This window comes from Phoenix dactylifera, chromosome 10 (assembly GCF_051530095.1).
Source record: "Phoenix dactylifera cultivar Ajwa chromosome 10, Ajwa_hap1_PhDact_Kaust_v1.1, whole genome shotgun sequence".
In the NCBI taxonomy this organism is placed as follows: Eukaryota; Viridiplantae; Streptophyta; class Magnoliopsida; order Arecales; family Arecaceae; genus Phoenix; species Phoenix dactylifera.
Window position 1 is genome coordinate 20,912,703 of NC_143199.1, and position 21,615 is coordinate 20,934,317.

Consider the following 21,615-nt stretch of genomic DNA (forward strand, 5'->3'; position numbering starts at 1 on the left):
CCTTTTGAGCTAATGTGTGATGCTAGTGATTTCGCTCTGGGTGCTGTTCTCGGCCAGAGAAAAGACAGGAAGTTGCATGTTATATATTATGCTAGTAGAGTTTTAAATAATGCACAGTTGAATTATGCAACTACTGAAAAAGAATTGCTTGCTGTTGTGTTTGCTTTTGACAAGTTTCGATCTTATCTTGTAGGTTCCGAGGTAATCGTATATACGGACCATTCAGCAATCAAGTACTTGCTGAAAAAGAAAGATGCCAAACCGCGCTTGATTCGGTGGGTGCTGTTGCTTCAAGAATTTGATCTTGAGATTCGAGACAAGAGAAGCATGGAGAATGTGGTGGCAGATCACTTGTCTAGATTAGAGGGGCAGTCAAGAGCAGATGAGGTGCCCATTAATGAAAGCTTTCCAGATGAGCAGTTGTTGGCAGTTTCAGTCATCCCCCGGTATGCTGATTTGGTGAATTATTTGGTGAGTGGCATTGTTCCCCCTGATTTGAGCTATCATCAGAAGAAAAAGTTTTTGTGGGATGTGAAGCATTATTTTTGGGAAGAACCGCTACTCTATAAACACTGTGCAGATGGGATGATTAGAAGATGTGTGCCCCAAGATGAGATGCAGGATATACTTGACCATTGCCATTCCTTGGAGTGTGGTGGACATTTCAGTACCTCTAAGACAGTTGCAAAGGTATGGCAATCTGGTTTTTATTGGCCGACCATGTATCAAGATACTAGACAATATGTGAGCATGTGTGATAGATGTCAGAGGGTTGGCAACATTTCGAAAAAGAATGAGATGCCCTTGACCAATATCTTGGAGGTTGAACTATTTGATTTATGGGGAATTGATTTCATGGGCCCATTTCCTTCTTCCTTCAATAATCAGTACATTCTGGTAGCAGTGGATTATGTGTCTAAATGGGTTGAAGCTACTGCAACTCAGACTAATGACTCTCGAGTGGTGATGAGATTTGTGAAGAAAAATATTTTTTCAAGATTTGGTGTGCCGAGAGCTATTATTAGTGATGAAGGCTCCCATTTTTGTAATCGGTCATTTGAGGCTTTGTTGAAGAAATATGGGGTTACTCATAAGGTGGCACTTGCCTATCATCCCCAAACAAATGGGCAAGTGGAACTTGCAAATAGGGAATTGAAGCAAATTTTGGAGAAAACTGTGAGCAGTTCAAGAAAGGATTGGGCAAATAAGTTAGATGATGCACTTTGGGCCTATAGGACAGCTTTCAAGACACCTTTGGGTATGTCTCCTTACAGACTTGTCTTTGGAAAGTCTTGTCACTTACCAGTGGAATTGGAATACAGGGCCTATTGGGCAATCAAGGATTTGAACATGGATTTGAAAGCTGCGGGAGAAAAGAGATTGTTACAGTTGAGTGAGTTGGAGGAGTTTAGGTTGGATGCTTATGAAAATACTCGGATTTACAAGGAAAAGACAAAGCATTGGCATGATAAACATCTTCAGATTAGAAACTTCGAAATTGGGCAGCAAGTATTACTCTTCAACTCAAGACTTAAGTTATTTCCAGGCAAGCTTCGTTCTAGGTGGTCTGGCCCATTCACGGTAACGAAAGTGTATCCATATGGTGCTGTTGAGGTGCGTAGTGAGGTCACTGGTGCATTCAAGGTTAATGGGCAGCGTTTGAAGCCTTATCTTGCTAGTAATGTGGTTCCTAAAGGAGTGATTTACTCTTTGAAGAATCCTACCTATGGTTGATGGTGTGGAAGTCAAGCTAATAACTGTAAACAAGCGCTTCTTGGGAGGCAACCCAACCACAAAAAAAAAAAAAAAAAAAAAAAAACCTTTCTTTTGTCTTTTGTTATATGTTTTAATTGTTGTTTTTATTTAAGTCTTTGAATAATTATTGTTGTTACCCCTTTCTTTTTGGTTGTGTTGTGTAGGTGCAGAAAAATCAAGCAAAAAGCTAGTTCGTGTTCAATTCAGTCGGACATTCATTGTGTTCAGCCTTGCTAAAAGGGGAGTATTAGTCTTCCATTTTTCTTTGCTTTCACATTGAGGACAATGTGAAAATTATGTTTGGGGGAGTGGATATTTGATTATGCTGAATGTTGGTACAGGTTATGTTTGTTTGAGAAAGAAAATTTTTTCGAAATTCTGGTTTGTTCACTTTCATGCAAGTTAATTGGTGATCATATCCATGTCTTCCAAACCAAATTTTTATGTGAAAGATTAGGAGAAATGAACATGCATTTGCACTTGTGTGAGACTTATCTAGGATCAACATTACACTTTTGGGTTCTTTATTGTGCTTAAGCATTGAATTTTGATTTAGGATAGGCAATATCTTATAAAGCAAGAGTAAGCATATTTGTTTTCCTTTGGGATTATTGAAGTACATCTTTCCTTGCAAAGTTGTATGAGTTGTGTGATTATGCATAATGTGATGCTTTTCTTGTGATTATCCCCTTTGATCTAGTCCTAAACAGGGTTTAAGTAAATAGAGTGATAATGATTAGACAGTCGAATAAATAAATGTGTACAAAGTTCTTTCTACTCCAATGTTTTGAGTTGCTTAGTAACTAGGGGTATTCATCACCAATGTTTACTTTTACGTCAAACGGCAACTTGAAATATGAGTATGCAAAAGCACTTTAAGTATGTGACTTGTTGAGTAACCGGGTGCATCCATCACAAATGCTTGTATTCGCGTCAAAAGGCAAGTGACAACTTAAAGACAAAGAATAAATTGCAAAAAAAAAAAAAAAAAAAAAAAAAACTCTCTAGTTTGCTACCTTGTTTGTAGTAGTGAGAAGGGGTGATTGCAGGTTGAGTTGTTACATGATTCAATTGTGTTGGTCGCATGATAAATATGATTGAGTTTGGAATTATATATGGATATTTGATCTAGAGAATGTGAGTATGCTTAGTTTTCCTTTATTTGCTATTGTTTATGTACTAAGTTGAAGATTTGATGTTTGCATGATAGGTCCTTTGGGTGTGATGAGTTGAGCCTGACTATGGTTATTGTCCTTTGTTTTTATGGTTTTTCTTTTGCTTGAGGACAAGCAAACATTCAAGTTTGGGGGTATTTGACGTGGGAATTTATTTCACACATTTTCTTAGTCTTAATTATTTTGTTTTAGAGTGTTTTGTATGTTCTTAGCTCATTTGTCTAGAATTTAGGTGTCTTTTATATTTATTTAATTCTTGAAAATTCTTGGTATTTTGCAGGTGTTTAATTATTGAATTGGTTGAAATTGGGCTGGTCTAGTCAATCCAGAACACTATTCGGTTTTTGGGTTCTAACTGGAGCTACAGACCTCCGTTTCAGATGTTGTTTAGCTTGCTGGAAAGATAAGATGGAGACCTAAAACTTTTATGAAGATCACAAAACCAAGTTCTGCCGTTTTAAAGTCCAAAACTTAGCCGAAACGGAGAAGTCCGAATCTGTCCAAAATTTTACTGCAGCCCAAACCCTATTTCGGTTTTCAGCTTGTATCTGGAGTTATATAAGTCAGAATAATGCAAACCCAGATGCGTTGGAAAGCTGAGAACTATATCTAAAACTTTCATGAAGGGTCCAACTCCAAAGTATATCGTTTTGGTGCTCTAAATCCAGCTGGGAGTCGAGTCTAAAAATCAGCCTAGAATTTCGGGATTTCAGCTAGCAGATAGGGAGGAAATCTGTTTTAAAATTCAAAAAAAAAGGAAATTCCGAAAAAGGAGAAGGAGAGCTAGCAGATACGAAGAGGAGGAGAAGCAGATAAAAAAAGAAGAAGCAGAGAATCTGAAATTCCGAGAGGAAGAAAAAGCTGGAATTCTGGGAGAAAGAACGGAACGGAGGATTTTTGCAAATACAGAGTTCTTTTCCTTTCTCTTATATATATTTTTTTTATTTTTTTTATTTGCTGAATTGTTATTAAGAATGTTGAATGCGAATTTATGTTTGAGAAATAATTGGATTGATTTATTAGTTATGATTTGCTAGTTTTCTTATCCTAGGGCTAGGACGTAGTCATTGAATTTTTGATATGAATTGAGTATGGTTGTATTGAATATCTTTTGTTAATTGCAATTTGATGATTTCGGTTTTCATTCTTGCAATTTACTGGCCATGAATTGCATGCTTAAGATGTTGAATGAAGTAACGAAAGTTGAAGTTCGATATTAGTTGGTGAATTTATCAAACATTGGTGGTGTAGTTTAGAAATAAATGCACACCCTTGTGACCTACAATCAAGAATTTCACAGATCATAATGAATTTATATTAATTTCTATGATCACGAAAGTAGACATAGGATTAATATAGGTATAGGTGTTATACCTTGAAAGAGGATATCACATAAAAAAAAAGGGATTCGGTCATTGTAATTAGCAGAATATTAACAATCAGATTTAAATTCATTGAAGGAATTCAATTGATGAAATCCAAGCCCTAGGAACCTTTCACATTTGATTTTTCAGGTCAAGAAATTGCAGTCAGTCACATCAATTTGGGGTTGTCTAAATAATATAGGAAATTTATAAATTGGTACTTGAATCGCCTCCTTGTGGAAACGATACTCTTTTTGCCCTATTCTACTTGTCATGACCCATGCACTTGTGGTAGAGTCTAGGGACTATCAATGGGCAGCAGCCAAACCTGACCATATTGGAGCGACACCTGGCGACCATCCATATGGAATGCACAATGGAACATCTACGATCCCGGCACTCCCGCGTGCAATCTCCCAACACTCATCTGCGCCTCCCAGCTTTCTTCCCGTGACACATGCCAAAGATCCTGCCGCAGCTCTCATCCATTATCATCTGCGCCTCCCAGCTCTTCTTCCGAACCCGCATCAGACCCCCCAGCATCCCGCGATCACCTCCCAGATCTCAGGATCCCACGCATCATCCGTTACCATTAAATTTCATCATGATTTTATGGACACAACGTTTTCTTATACTGTATACAATGGAAAGGACTAAAAAATGCATGGATACAAGAGACATCAGAAGCACTATTGGTTGTTTTGCATGTAAAATTCTTGACAGATTATTGAGGAAGTTACATGCTCACGTTTAATAGATTGAAGATTGTTAAACTTGGAAGATCAACGTACTTATGCTATTCCTTGGCATTAAGCTTCTTATAGTACTATCTGAAACTCTGATCATTAGTTTGTTGTGCGATGTAGTGATGCCGCACAAATGCGGAAAAAGAGGAGAAGAAGGAAGAACAAGAGAGAAAGAAGGAAGAAGAGGTTCTAGAGACACAGGAAGAAGAGAAGGGGAGGAGGAAGAATAAGATCTGGGAGGAAAAGAAATTCTTAATCATTCATTAAACCCTAATCATGAAAATAGTTCCCTATATATAGGGCCCAAATACACAACTTGCATAAACCCCCCTTACACAGAAATAAATCCTAATGAACCCACAAATAACACAAATAAGCCCTAAAATGCAAATAAGCTCAGAAATAAAATAAACCACAAATAAACCCTAGAATGCAAATAAGCCCAAAAATAAAATAATAAAATAAATATGCAAATAAACGAGTCTGGCTCAATCCGGGGGCTCAGGATCATCTGGATGAAGGGCTCTGATGTCCCCATCATGTAGTACTACTATGAGCACATGTTTACTTGATCTTTGCAGATTCCTGGCTCCAGCTCCACAAGCGTAGCTCATCGTACTCGGCAAGCATCTCGGAGGTGACTCAATAGTGTATGGTTTTATTCCCAATATGGTCAATGTCCCTTAATTATACCCTTCAATTATAATGTGGTGTATGTTAGACAAGTTTAGTAACTGAAATCGAGTTTTTGTTTTCTAGATGAAAGTATGCTTGCTAATCAACAAGCTTATCGTTGCATGTAACTTAAGCAAACTCTTCCAGATATTTTATTAGCGAAGCTGGAAAACACTGTCAGGATTTGGATAAAACGATCCTACTTAATCTTATAACATGAAGTAGGCACTGTAGCATGGACACATGTTGCCCAAGGTGACAAGCCAAGAGGGGGGGGTGAATTGGTTTCTTCTAAATTTTGGTGCTTTAACCGTTTTCTTAATTAAGTGCGGTGGATGCTTTCTTAAACTATTTGACTGATTTAAACTAGTGCGAAGATAGAAGATGATGCAAGAATAAACGTAAGCACAAGCACAACACAAACACAACAATATATAGTGGTTCGGTGCTCTCCTTAGCACCTACGTCCACTCCCCAAGCGTCCCCTTGGGAATTCACTATAATCCCGCGGATTACAGTTGGATTGTTTTCCGGGCTCACAATCCAAAAACCTTTGTTGGTTTTACGGGCTCACCAACGAACCTATACACTTTGGTTTTCCGGGTTCACCAAAAACCTTTGTTGGTTTTGCGGGCTCACCAACGAACCTTTACACTTTGGTTTTCCGGGTTCACCAAAAACCTTTGTTGGTTTTGCGGGCTAACCAACGAACCTTTACAAAGTGTTTGACAAACAAAAAGAAAAGATTCAAACTCCTAAATGAGCATATGAAACAATATAAACTACAAAGAAGAGTTAGAAAGTATTTATCGCTTTGAAGTGGCTTTGCTCTTCTTTGTCAAGGATGCTTCACTCTTCAAGGGGGGATGGAGCTCTTGATGCCTCTTTGAATCTGCTCAATCCCTTTCTTTGATTCTTGAATGAAGCTCTTGATGAAGAAGATTAGGGCACTTTTGTGTTCTTGAGTACTCTTTGATATTCCTTTGTAAAAGTTGTTCTCTCTGATGAATAGTGCCCCTTTAAATAGCTTCCCACCTTCTTTGGTCAAGCCCCAATGGTTAGAATTCAAAAACTAGCCGTTACTGACCTTGGAAAGGACAAAAAGTACATCTGCAGAACTAGCCGTTACTGTTCAGCCCGTGTTTGGGTCGGCTCAACCTGTCCTTGGGTCGACCCAACTTTGCCTTGGGTCGACTCAAACATTCCTTGGGTCGACCCTCTCAGAGAACACAGAAACTTTGATTTCAGCCTTCCTTCACTTGGGTCGACCCATCCTTTCTTTGGGTCGACTCAAAGTTCACTTGGGTCGACTCAACTTCTTCTTGGGTCGACCCTCTCAGTAATTTCAGAGAACCATTTTCTGTCTGTCTTTCTGTCTTGCCTTTGGGTCGACCCTCTCAGAGTTTGGGTCGACTCAAGCTTGGGTCGACTCAACCACTGTTTGGGTCGACCCTCTCAGTAAATCCAGAGAACATATTTCCTTCATGTTTTGAGGTTCTTGAAATTTGGGTCGACTCATGCTTACCTTGGGTCGACCCAACCAACTGTTCATCTGTGCCATTTTTGCAGGAGTGTGCCAAATGATTTCTTGATGTGCCGGGGTCGACTCAAACAATCTTTGGGTCGACTCAATCCACACTTTGCTGCATTCTCAAGGTTAGATTCATTCAAATGAACAAAGCATGTATCTATTATCAATCACACAAATATACTGAGAGTAATGAACTTATAAATGAAGTATCAATTAACTTATAACATACTCTAGATAATTACTTGTTAATCATCAAAATAACACTATCATCCTCAATCTCTCCCTTTTTGATGATTACAAAATAAAGAGTATAAGCCTGTTGATACTTGTCTTTAAAATCAGTTTGTAAAAGGGATTAAATTGCTGAATTTCAGCTTTTCATATATACGAGTGAAATCTCCCCCTTTATCATTTAAATGTTGCCAATTTGACTCTTTGAATTGCTCCCCCTTTCATTTATAATTCATTAGTGATGAAACTTCAAAAATTTGAGATAAAATATGAGTTTCAGCTTATGTATCGGGGTGCGAGAGGTGCGTGCCAAATTCTGAATTTATATGTGCCAAATTTTGAAATTTGATAGAAATTTTTGATTTAATCAATTTCATTGTTACAAATTGCTCCTCCTTAGATGTATAAGCTTTCTTATATGATTTTCAATTTGTTTGCCCATTTATTTCTCTTTTCTTGCATAAGTTCTTATTTCTCTTTCTTTACATAATCCTTTCTTTAGCTTGCTTTACTTACTCTTAAGACATCTTTACTTCTCCCCTTTTTGTTACTTTGTTTACTCTCTAAACAATATCTTTACTTCTCCCAAAATTAATACTCTTTCTTTACTTCTCAAATTAAATACTCTTTCTTTTCTTCTCCCCCTTTTTGTTATCATCAAAAAGATACATGGGAAAGATGCAATATACCATAAACTTCAATCTTCATTGATCAAAATAGGAACATTTTCATACATTAAAAACAAAAACAGATACAATGTTCCTTAATCAAGATTTAAAGATACATGAGAGAAAGCAAGATACATATGAGAAAAGCAAGATACATGTGAGAACTAGATATCTAGCCTAGGCTCTAAACATAGATGCTAAGATCAACCTAGGGAGAATCCAATGGCTGGGATCTAGTCCTCATCCTCCTAGTATACGTGGCGAGGGGAGGTCGAGCCTGGTGAGACTGTGTCTGGCGTGGAGCACGACGAGCTGGATGACTCTGTGCCGATATCTCTGACTCAGCAGCCTGTGGCACAGATGGTCCATGTGTCTCTCTCTCTCTCCGGAGTGCTCCAATCTGCTGCCTCAGATCACTGATCTCAGCAGACATGACATCCAACCGGGCGTCCAATCGGCTCGTCAGCCCGTCAGTGATAGTCCTCGCCTGAGCTGACATGAGCTCAGTCATCCTGCTCCAGAAGTTATCCGTATCTGTCGGAGGAACGGATGACGATGGTCCAGCCTCGGAGGGTGCAGTAGGATGATCCATATGCTCCTCATCCTCATCCTCTGGTGCATCTCCCTCTGGTGCCTCACCCTGAATGCCTGCACCTGTGTGAATCCACTGCCCGTTCACTTTCTCATATCCCATGCGTATAAGTGTCCGTGCAGTGTACGTGTCAGTGTGATGCAGACTCTTGGATGCCTCCTCCTCGAGAGGTAAACCGTGCTGTCTAAATATCAAGGTGAGTATCATACCATAAGGTAGTGATACCCTGTTGCTGCACATTACCTTCCTCATCTGTCTCAATATCATAGCCGGAAGATTTAGGGGCATCCCTCGAATCATACACTCCATCACTGCTAGATCTCGCTCAGTGATGAGATCGAATCTTTCGGTCTTTGGAAACAAAATCCTATTGATCATATTGAGCAGTAATCTCATTTCTGCGGAAAGAGAACTAGCTATTACCTTTGTGGAGAAATCGAAGTTCTCATTTTCCATAATCAATTGTAGAGCTCTCATTTTGTTTTCTGGCCTTTCCGGAGTGGCTCCTATGCAGGGTAGATGAAGTAGCTCACTCAAGCTCTCCTCGGATACTCTGATTCGAACCCCTCTAACTTCTGAAACAAGCCCTCCCAATCCAGTCTTGAGGAAGGCATAGAACTCTTGTACCAAGCCGGGGTAGATTACCACATCTAGGGAGCAAAGATACTCCCAACCTTGTCTTTGGATCCATTCCCAAATCCGAAACCCTTCTTGATTGAAAAACTCGGAATGGATCCTTCTCCCCGTTGTAACCGGCCTCCCCGCAAATCTAGCAAGAATCACTGAGGGGGAAGGAGGAGGAGGGGCCTCCGCACGTGCCTCACGTCGTGGAGACACGGGAGATGGCTCGGTAGGTTGCCTTTCCTCCCGTTGGATCCGAGTCACTCTTCCGGATCTCTTGGCCACGGCTCGTTTGGGTCCCATTTCTCCAAGATCTTTAGGAAATCTACTGTTTGGAGGAGTTTAGTGAAGATTGGAGAGTGGGGAGTAGGTTTTTCGGAAGAAGACAAAGGCCAAATAGTGCCCTAGAAATGCTCTCGGGCCCCCTTATATCAGTGGGGTCCCGACGTTGGGTCGACTCAAGATTTTTCTTGGGTCGACTCCACGTTGGGTCGACCCATGTTCTGGGTTGGGTCGACCCAAGTGCAGAAATTTTTTTTTTTCTTTTTTTTGCTTCTAAAAATTTTTCTTGCTTCCAATCCTTATAAATTCTCTCTGGGACAATGATACATGAGTAGGGAATCTATAGATAACAAATTTGACTCATGTTTCATGGGATTTTTGAAATTAGAGGAATGTATCATGAGACTACTAGCTCCCTTTTATATCTCTTCAATAAAAAAGATCACATATGCCTAATTCCCTCCTTAGCATGCAGAATCTATCTTCACTCAATGGTTTTGTAAATATGTCGGCTAATTGTTTTTCAGTGCATATATGCTCAATACAAACATTTCCATTTTGCACATGATCCCTAATAAAATGGTACCTTATTTCTATGTGTTTGGCTTTAGAGTACTGAACTGGATTTTTAGTAAGATTGATAGCACTAGTATTATCACACTTAATAGGAATATTATCTAGTTTAACTCCATAGTCCTCTAGTTGTTGTTTAAGCCATAATACTTGAGCACAACAACTACCAGCAGCTATATATTCAGCTTCAGCTGTGGACAGTGCCACTGAATTCTGCTTTTTACTAAACCATGATACTAAGTTATTTCCTAAGAATTGACATGTGCCACTTGTGCTCTTCCTATCTAATTTGCATCCGGCAAAATCAGCATCTGAATATGCAAGCAAATCTAGACAGGAGTCTCTCGAGTACCATAATCCAATAGTGGTAGTTCCTTTTAAATATCTAAGGATTCTCTTAACAGCACTTAAATGTGACTCCTTAGGATCCGATTGGTATCTAGCACATATCCCTACACTAAATACGATGTCGGGTCTACTAGCAGTAAGGTAGAGCAAAGATCCAATTAGTCCTCTATAGAGCTTAATATCAATGCTCTTCCCTTTTTCATCTTTGTCTAGCTTACTAGTAGGATTCATTGGAGTACCTACTCCCTTATGATTTTCATTCCTAAACTTCTTTAGTATTTCCTTTGTATACTTAGTTTGATGAATGAAAATGCCTTCTTTAGTTTGTTTGATTTGTAAACCTAGAAAGAAGCTTAGTTCTCCCATTAGACTCATTTCAAATTCTCCATGCATTAAATCAACAAATTCTTTGCACAGAGTATCATTAGTGGCACCAAAGATTATGTCATCTACATATATTTGTACCACTAACAGATTCTTGTCCTTTCTTTTGAGAAATAGAGTTTTATCTACATTTCCTCTACTAAAGTCATTATCAAGCAGAAATTTACTTAAACGATCATACCAAGCCCTAGGTGCTTGCTTTAATCCATATAATGCCTTATGCAGTTTAAACACATGATTTGGCAATTCATGATTCTCAAATCCTGGAGGTTGTTCTACATATACTTCCTCCTCAATAATACCATTTAAGAATGCACTCTTCACATCCATTTGATATAATTTGAAATCCATGAAACATGCAAATGCTAGAAGTAATCTAATAGCCTCTAATCTAGCTACGGGAGCAAATGTTTCATCAAAATCTATTCCTTCTTCTTGATTGTATCCCTTAGCTACAAGTCTAGCCTTATTTCTTATAACTAATCCATTTTCATCTAATTTATTTCTAAATATCCATTTTGTTCCAATTACTGAATTATGCTTTGGTCTTTCAGTTAATGTCCATACATTACTTCTTTTGAATTGATTTAATTCTTCTTGCATGGCATTTATCCAATTAGTATCTTTTTCAGCTTCTTCATAAGTCTTAGGTTCTAATTGTGAAACAAAAGCAAGATAATCATTTAAATTTCTAAGAGATGATCGAGTTCTTACCCCTTGAGATGGATCACCAATGATTAAGTCTTTAGGATGTCCATGTGCATACCTCCATTCTTTTGGCACGTCTTGGGGTTGTGGTGGCATGCAATCATCTCCCTTATCTTGATTTGGCACGTTATCAATATTCAACTTTTCAAATCGATAATTCCTGTATCATCATCAACAAAATTTTCTTTCCTAGTAGACTCACTATCAGACTCATCAAATATAATATTGACTGACTCTTCCACTACTAAGGTTCTTTTATTGAATACTCTGTATGCCCTGCTAGATGTGGAGTATCCTAAGAAGATACCTTCATCTGACTTGGCATCAAATTTACTTAGATCCTCCTTGCCATTGTTTAAGATAAAACATCTACATCCAAAAACTTTAAGATATTTAGCAGTTGGTTTCTTATTCTTCCAAAGTTCATAAGGAGTTTTCTTAGTTATTGGTCGTATTAAAACTCGATTCAGAATATGGCAAGAGGTGTTTATAGCTTCAGCCCAAAAGTACTTTGGAAGACTTGACTCACACAACATTGTGCGTGCCATTTCTGCCAATGTCCTATTTTTCCTTTCAACAACCCCATTTTGTTGAGGCGTTCTAGGTGCTGAAATTGATGTGATATTCCATTTTTAGTGCAAAATTCTTCAAAGTGTTGATTTTCAAATTCCGTACCATGATCACTTCGAATTGCTACTAAGGTGAGTTTCTTTTCATTTATGATATTATTATATAGTTTCAAAAATTCTGAAAATGCTTCATTCTTATGTGCCAAAAATGAAACCCATGTATACCTCGAAAAGTCATCAACAATAACTAGTCCATATTTCTTTCCTCCTAGACTTGTAGTTCTAGTAGGTCCAAATAAATCCATGTGTAAGAGTTCAAATGGTCTAGTTGTTGATACTACATTCTTTGATTTGAAAGATGACTTAGTTTGTTTTTCCAATGAACATGGTCCACATATTTTGTCCTTTTCAAAGATCAGTTTTGGCACATCCTTTATTAATTCCTTCTTAACTAGTTTTGATATTAATTCCATACTAGCATGTCCTAATCTTCGATGCCAAAGCAAACTAGTTTCAATTTTCTTTTCTTCATTAGTAATTAAGCATAAACCATTTTTCTTGCCTAACTCATGAAGATCTACTAAGTAAATATTTCTTTGCCTTTGTCCTACAAGTACAATACTATTATCTTTAGGATTAGTGATTATGCATACAGATGCTTCAAATGTAACTTTAAACCCTTTATCACAAAATTGACTTATGCTAAGAAGGTTATGTTTCAAACCCTTAACTAATAAGACATTTTCTATAAAAATAGATGGAGCAATGAAAATTTTACCCTTTCCAATGATATACCCTTTACCATTGTCTCCATAGGTTACTACTCCACCTTTCTTTGGTTCCAAGGTGACAAATTGATCTTCGTCACCGGTCATGTGTCTTGAATAGCCGCTATCTAGATACCATCGTTTTTCCATTTTATCAGCTGCAAGACACACCTGCAATCAAGATCAAGAAGAAACTTTAGGTACCCAAACTAAGTTGGGTCCTTTAGGGTTAGTGCTCCATGTTCCTTTTGGAACCCAAACTTTCTTGAATTTAATCTTTTGATTATTACTTAATTTGTTTTGATTAGATTTTCTAAAGTTACATTCATATGCTCTATGTCCTAACTTATTGCAACAATAACAAGTAATATTTTCACTTTTAGCTTTTACAAAAATATTCTTTAATAATTTTTGTTTTCTATTTGTTCTATATCCTAAACCGGCCCTATCATATACAGCTTTTTGGCTATCAAGAATCAAATTTAATTTGGTAGAACTAAGAGTAAATTTATCTACCAAAGTTTTATATTTTTCAGCATCTTCTTTTAGCTTGATATTTTCAGCAATTAGATTCTTGGTTTCATTTGCAAGTTTCCTACTTAATGTTTCACAGTTATGAGACAATTTTAACTTATCTTTAATGAGAGATTGATTTTCTTCTTTTAGAGCTTTATTTTTATTAATTACTTTCTTATGTTCTTCTATGAGTTCTAAGAATGCATCATGTAATTCATCCACAGTAAAATCACAGTCAAGTTCAGAATCTACCTCATCGTCATTGGCCATATGACACATTTGGGCTGTCTCTTGATGATCTTCCTCCTCCGAACTTGATTCCTCACTTTCACTCCAATCGGCCATGAAATTCTTCTTTTTCAACTTTCTTGCCATCCATTTCAAATCTGGGCAATCTATCTTATAATGCCCGGGTTTGTTACACTCATAGCAAATGGGAGTCTCTTTTTCCTTTTCCTTGTCCTTACCCTTTTCTTTGCTTGAATTACCTTTAAGAAAGGGTTTCTTTTTATGGAACCTATTCTTACCTCTCATGAATTTTCTGAATCTTCTCCCAAGCACAGCCATCCCTTCTTCATCGATTTCTTCATCATCATCTGAATCTTCCGATTCAGTTAGTTGTTTAGGGGTGGTAGTCTTTAGGGCAATGGGCTTTCTTCTTTTGACCTCATCTTCTGAGTTTTGCCTCATTGTCAACTCATGGGTCATGAGAGATCCTAGAAGCTCCTCTAACTGCAGTGTGTTGAGGTCCTTTGCTTCTTGAATAGCGGTTACCTTGGCCTCCCAATTCCTTGGTAGAGACCTGAGAATTTTTCGCACCAAATCAGAGTTAGAATAAGACTTTCCTAAACTCTTAAGCCCATTTATAATGTCAGTGAAACAAGTAAACATATCAGTTATTGACTCAGTAGATTCCATTTTAAACAGTTCATACTTGTGTACTAATATGTTTATCTTAGACTCCTTAACTTGATTGGTCCCTTCATGTGTGACCTCAAGTCTATCCCAAATTTCTTTGGCAGTGGTGCAAGTGGATATTCTATTAAATTCACTTACATCTAAAGAGCAGTAAAGTATATTTACAGCTTTTGCATTTAACTGTGCTAATCTTCTATCATTTTCATTCCAATCCATTTCTGGTTTGGGTATGATAGTGCCCTCTATGTTAAGTGTGGGTGTGTGAGGTCCTCTAGTGATGATTTGCCACAGTTCATAGTCCGAAGCTTGAATGAATATCCTCATTCTAGCTTTCCAATATGTGTAGTTTGTGCCATTAAATAGAGGTGGTCTATTTGTGGATTGCCCCTCACTCATTGCACATCCCACTTGGGTTGTCATGATCTTTAACTCTTGATTGTGAGATCAATGAGTACTATTAGAGCACCTTGCTCTGATACCACTTGTTGCCCAAGGTGACAAGCCAAGAGGGGGGGTGAATTGGTTTCTTCTAAATTTTGGTGCTTTAACCGTTTTCTTAATTAAGTGCGGTGGATGCTTTCTTAAACTATTTGACTGATTTAAACTAGTGCAAAGATAGAAGATGATGCAAGAATAAATGTAAGCACAAGCACAACACAAACACAACAATATATAGTGGTTCGGTGCTCTCCTTAGCACCTACGTCCACTCCCCAAGCGTCCCCTTGGGAATTCACTATAATCCCGCGGATTACAGTTGGATTGTTTTCCGGGCTCACAATCCAAAAACCTTTGTTGGTTTTACGGGCTCACCAACGAACCTATACACTTTGGTTTTCCGGGTTCACCAAAAATCTTTGTTGGTTTTGCGGGCTCACCAACGAACCTTTACACTTTGGTTTTCCGGGTTCACCAAAAACCTTTGTTGGTTTTGCGGGCTAACCAACGAACCTTTACAAAGTGTTTGACAAACAAAAAGAAAAGATTCAAACTCCTAAATGAGCATATGAAACAATATAAACTACAAAGAAGAGTTAGAAAGTATTTATCGCTTTGAAGTGGCTTTGCTCTTCTTTGTCAAGGATGCTTCACTCTTCAAGGGGGGATGGAGCTCTTGATGCCTCTTTGAATCTGCTCAATCCCTTTCTTTGATTCTTGAATGAAGCTCTTGATGAAGAAGATTAGGGCACTTTTGTGTTCTTGAGTACTCTTTGATATTCCTTTGTAAAAGTTGTTCTCTCTGATGAATAGTGCCCCTTTAAATAGCTTCCCACCTTCTTTGGTCAAGCCCCAATGGTTAGAATTCAAAAACTAGCCGTTACTGACCTTGGAAAGGACAAAAAGTACATCTGCAGAACTAGCCGTTACTGTTCAACCCGTGTTTGGGTCGGCTCAACCTGTCCTTGGGTCGACCCAACTTTGCCTTAGGTCGACTCAAACATTTCTTGGGTCGACCCTCTCAGAGAACACAGAAACTTTGATTTCAGCCTTCCTTCACTTGGGTCGACCCATCCTTTCTTTGGGTCGACTCAAAGTTCACTTGGGTCGACTCAACTTCTTCTTGGGTCGACCCTCTCAGTAATTTCAGAGAACCATTTTCTGTCTGTCTTTCTGTCTTGCCTTTGGGTCGACCCTCTCAGAGTTTGGGTCGACTCAAGCTTGGGTCGACTCAACCACTGTTTGGGTCGACCCTCTCAGTAAATCCAGAGAACATATTTCCTTCATGTTTTGAGGTTCTTGAAATTTGGGTCGACTCATGCTTACCTTGGGTCGACCCAACCAACTGTTCATCTGTGCCATTTTTGCAGGAGTGTGCCAAATGATTTCTTGATGTGCCGGGGTCGACTCAAACAATCTTTGGGTCGACTCAATCCACACTTTGCTGCATTCTCAAGGTTAGATTCATTCAAATGAACAAAGCATGTATCTATTATCAATCACACAAATATACTGAGAGTAATGAACTTATAAATGAAGTATCAATTTAACTTATAACATACTCTAGATAATTACTTGTTAATCATCAAAATAACACTATCATCCTCAACACACAAACGAGAATTGAATTTGGACATGGTTTTATGTGTCTAGCTCAGCAAGAGGAAGGAGATATAGGGATACGTAGAAAAAATAATTTTTAAGTTCTTAAATAATATATATTTAAATTAAATTGGGTAGTTGAAAGATATTATTTGTTAAGGTCTTCCAATATATATGTTTCTCATCAGGACTTCCAGTTAGCTTAATGGTTAGAAAAGGTTAAATTAGTAGAGTTATTTTCATACCCACATTCTTGACCAATCTCTATAGACAACAAAAAGTCATTGTTAACATTATTATAGTGGGTCAAATTCACTGTTGGACTCCAACTCTATTAATTTTCAGGAGCTGCAATCGAAAAGAAAAATGATAAGTATGTCTAACACATATCCAATTTGACTATGCATCCAAAATTATAGGAGCGGGAAATGAATGTCCATGTAACACTGGAAATAGCATGAAAGGATATTAGTATGCATCTGATGTAACCACAAGCTTTCGATGAGTTTAATTTCTGGCAATGGAAATATGGATAGAAATACACAAAGGGAAGTATATGGACAATATCAGCTATTATTTTTCCGGATTGATGGCATGGCAAAGACATTGATTGCTATATGTAATGTCAGGGAAAAGTTTGCAAGTCATTTTCGATATGGAATGTTATGATTTAATTATATTACTTTACCGACACCTCTAAACAATAAAAAGTCATAGGTAAATGCCTCCAGAAATGAGTAAAAAATTTCTAGACTTTGTCAATTGTCATGCAATATAGTTAATGACTATTCAGTTTAATGCAACTGTTTTGTCATCCTTTTCTATTCATGGCAAAGTATCATGAAACACGTACACAGATACCAGTTTAGTTTTTTTGATTCATCTTTATTTCTGAATAAATCTTGTTTTTAGTGTTCCAAAGATAGAAAACTATAAACTATAAAGCATGGAATAGTTCTGGACTTTAGAATCTGGTTTTCTGTTTTCCTGATAATTGGATCTGTGAATTCTGATGCTTTTAGGTGTCATATATTTACAGAGCTATCTGTGAGATATTTTACTAGTATTTGGTAATAACTAGTCCTAGAATGCAACCCATCCTTTTACAAAAAAGATGATTTTATCATGTGAAAAAATTATGAGCAAAATATGAGCAATATCTTTTTCACTAGCAATTTTTTTTCTGCTACATCAAATGGTTGTTTTGTCATAGCAATCATGCTTTCTTTCAAATTTCATATGTATTTGAGTCATAAACCACATTGGCAGCCAAATCCTTGCATGGAAAATTTTTTCCCTCCAACAGTACATATTTGCATTGTTTCCGAAGAGCCTGTATGTGAAAAAAATTATGCCATAAAATATAAACACCTACCAAAACCAGATAGCCTGTTCCAAATTTAATGATTTTGTCCTGTGCCAAAAAATGCATTAACTTCAGAATGAGAGCATAACTTTAATCCCTTTCATCACCCAAGCCTCCTTCAAATCTTCCCTTTGCCTCTTTTTAGAAGCTTCAATCTAGGCTGTCTTCTATTTAGGAGATCTGGGTTCCACTGAACTTTGTGTTTGTCAATGCGTAGTTAGGCTTTCTTGGTCCTCAATTTTAACTACATCTTTTGTTTATCGAATTATCATCATCTCCATCTCCAGTGCATTCCACTTTTGGATCTCTATATCGCTGACACTAAGTTCTATAATTTAGCTGGTCTTATTACACTTTTAAACATGCCCTCTGTAACTCTCAGTTGTATGTAACAATTGAATACTACTCAAGTGGCAAATCTCCAACTAACCCTCCTTATATAAAATCTATAAAACTTCACTATAACCTGACTGTTCTCTAACTAAAGTACAAGATTGTTATTTTCCCTGTTGTAGGGACTCATTTTTGGTGTGCCACTGTGCCATGTTGGCTGTTGTTGTTTTAGGTGTTTCAAAACACCTTCACTTCCTTCTTTTTATCCTTCTGAAACTAGCCATTTTATGCCATGCCCATTGAAAATTTTACCATTGGATATCTGAATGGTCGCTACCATTGGACTGAACGGTCGTTACCGTTGACTGATTGACCAGACTAGCTGTAAAGGATTCCTCTATAAATACATGACTTCCCTTCCCATCCAGACATATAGATTTTTCTGTTTCTCTTCCCTTTTTTGAAAAAGACCTTTCTGTTTCTCTCTTCTTTGAAAAACACCCCTCTATTTTTCTCGTCCCTTTTCTGCAAAATACTATTACGCTGATTCTTGAGGCAAGAACCAACCAAAAGCAATTCACTCAAACCTTCATAGTTGGGAGCGCATCCTTACAAAGGTGCTGCTATAGTTGAATCCTGGAGGGTAGACGCATTGGGACCCTTTGTGTTGAGTCATTAATTCTGTGGAACACGAAATCTACCTTTAAGAACAATGTCATTTCGCATGCCTCTATTGCTAAGTTTTTCTTATTCAATCTATTCTTGTTCATTTATTTATTTTTGATTATTTGTGTTTGTTATATGAATTTGCATCCATAGCTTTAATTTCCAACATGTCATACCTCTTATTATCTATGCTGAATAATCATTTCATTCCCCTTCAATGAAAATCTTGTGCTGTTCTTATATTCCTTGAAATGCTCCTTGACTTCAGCCTCTGAGTCATGCAATTTGCAGAATACCAACAGAACTTGGTGTTCTTTCAAGCCAACAAAATGGAGTTGCAGTTCAAAAGAAAACTAGCAATGACAACTCATCTCAGCAAAATTTAAGCAAGGCTCATGAACATTTGAATGACCTTTCACACTCAGGTGGTTATTTCACTTCTATAAAGATAGTCTGTGGGTGGTCTTCGACAGAGCAACTTAATATTATAAATTGTAGTTATCAACTAATCAATGAAACAATAGCCACTCTTACTCTGGGTTTAGATAAACAATATATGAAGTTTTTTTTTGAAAATGGAATTCTATTTTCAGATGGTATTGAACATTTGACACAATTTTTTGAGAACGAATGTATGATGCAATTGTTCATTTCACAATTGTTATCAAAACCTTTTGGGCTCGTTTGGTTCGCAGGAAAAGGAGGGGGGAAAGTGTGGTCAACGGGAAAGTAATGAAATGCCTCTTGTTTGGTTGGAGTTTTCAAAAGAGAGAGATGGGAAAGTTGTATTCCCATGGGAATATGATTCCCACATTTCATGGGAAAGTCTTTCCCATGAGAAACATGGGAAAGTTACTTTCCCATGAGGTGGGAATCACTCCTTTTTTATTTTTTCCCAAAAAGACCCTTCAGCATTAAAGAAGCATTAAAGAGGCATTAAAGACCTAATTTTTATTAAGGGCATAATAGGAATTATACATAACTTTCCTAGGAAAGTGGATGGTCAACCAAACATAAGCACTTTGGAAATTTGTCACGTTAACCAAACATGCCAAAAGTACTTTCCTAGGTATCCTCTTCCTAGGAATCTGATTCCCAGGAATCATATTCCTAGGAGGGAAAATACTTCCCGCGAACCAAACGAGCCCTTTATTAACTAGCTTGTCATGAAATTGGTAGCAGGAAGTAAGTCCTGCATGACTTAAAACCTTACTTTTATAATATTATAAGTGCATCATTGGGTAATACACTTTCAACTGTAATTTGTGTCTGTCAAGTGCTTTTTCTTCTTCTTCCTTCTTTTGATTATTGCTTAAATCAAGCCCCATTTGGTTGGACTCAAAACTTAAACTGTCATATTGTTCTGGACTTCTGACCACAGAAATTTTTCATGTTTAAAGCTGGTACTTAGTATTGTCGCTGGCTGCATATTATTGTAGCTTTTCAAAGTATAGGCTTTGCAGAACTTTCCATTGATTCTGCAAATGACTTTGAAAATGATTAAGCTTACATGCCTTTTATAAATGGCTCATTCGTTTTTCTTTTTCATTACTTATTGTGGTTGCATTTACATAAACTAGAATTAGCAACATGCAAATGTGTCTGATCATTTAATTTAGCATGAATGGCTTAATTTTACAATTGGTTTTTGCATCAAGGGCTCATATTGACTTTTGATGGTGATTAGCAGCCTGGACATGTGGCATATATATATGCAACCTTGGGATGTGGGATTTGGTAGACTAGAGAGAGTACTTCCAAACCATTTAAATTTGAAATGAGTGGGGGATCATTGGGATTGGAGAGATGATCGAAGAGGGAGAACTGGGGAGAAAGTTGCAGGATGTGGGCTTGGTAGATTGGGGAGTGTATACTCCCAACCATTCAAGTTTGAAACTAGTTATGAGGATTGATAGGATTGAGACATCGGAATTCGTATTGTTGGTAAATAGAGAGCATAATGATGTAGGACACTAGGCTTAGAGCTGCATCTGAGAAATGTTAGCCCAAAAGTAATAAAGTTTCTTATGATTTTGAAGGTTTAGGTTTTTGCTGTCCTGGACAGAGAAAAAGGGCAGACTTGAACCTGATCCTAATTAAAGTGGAATGAGAGAGTTTGTCTTGCTTCCCTAGGGTTTTCGGGATGTTTCAAAACTATCCCAATGATTTCTGGGGCTATGAGGCTGTCCAACTAGGTGATCTTAGGACTGAAATTGTTAATCAGTTCCAAGGAGAATAAAAGAAAGTATTTTGCATCGGATCAAGCTTTGATTTTGGCACAAAATTGATTCAGCTATAAAGGAATTTAGTGATTAGGAAGAATAACAGCAGTAAATTAATGAACAAAACTGAGAAGGATGAGCAATATGATTTTAATATCAAGCAGAAATTATTCTGTAGTGCAGATAAACCAGCAAATAGAGAAGAAAAATAAGGAAGGAAAAAATTAGTAGGAGTAGAATGCGAACTAAGAGAGGAAGAGGAGGGGAAGAAGAGAAGCTTACGAGGCGTTTCTTGAATCTCAACGATATCTCTTGTATAATGTTTTGGACACCTAATGAAGTCCACTTACAAAGCCAACTGACTTCTATTCCTTCGTATTTTGGTGTCTTGGATTCCTTCAATCTTGGGATTGTATTGGTTTTCACAAATAAGAAAAAGAAAGCAAGGAAAGGAAAAGCTTTAATTGGGTATCTCTATTCACGGTACCGTAGCATGAACAATGCCAAACAGTAACACCTTGACTATAGGTCTAGGTGCTGTGATTAATATGGTTTTGGAAGGATGA

General features: G+C 37.5%; 1 long non-coding RNA gene across 1 annotated transcript; it reads right to left on the minus strand.

The window, feature by feature from the left end:
• Window positions 1-1,816: 1,816 nt before the first annotated feature.
• On the minus strand, window positions 1,817-21,420 carry LOC149752732 (uncharacterized). Its single transcript, XR_016396645.1, has 2 exons — window positions 21,332-21,420; window positions 1,817-5,734 (listed from the first exon to the last, which is right to left on the minus strand). It is a non-coding gene; the product is annotated as an uncharacterized LOC149752732 (long non-coding RNA).
• Between the last annotated feature and the right edge of the window lie 195 nt (window positions 21,421-21,615).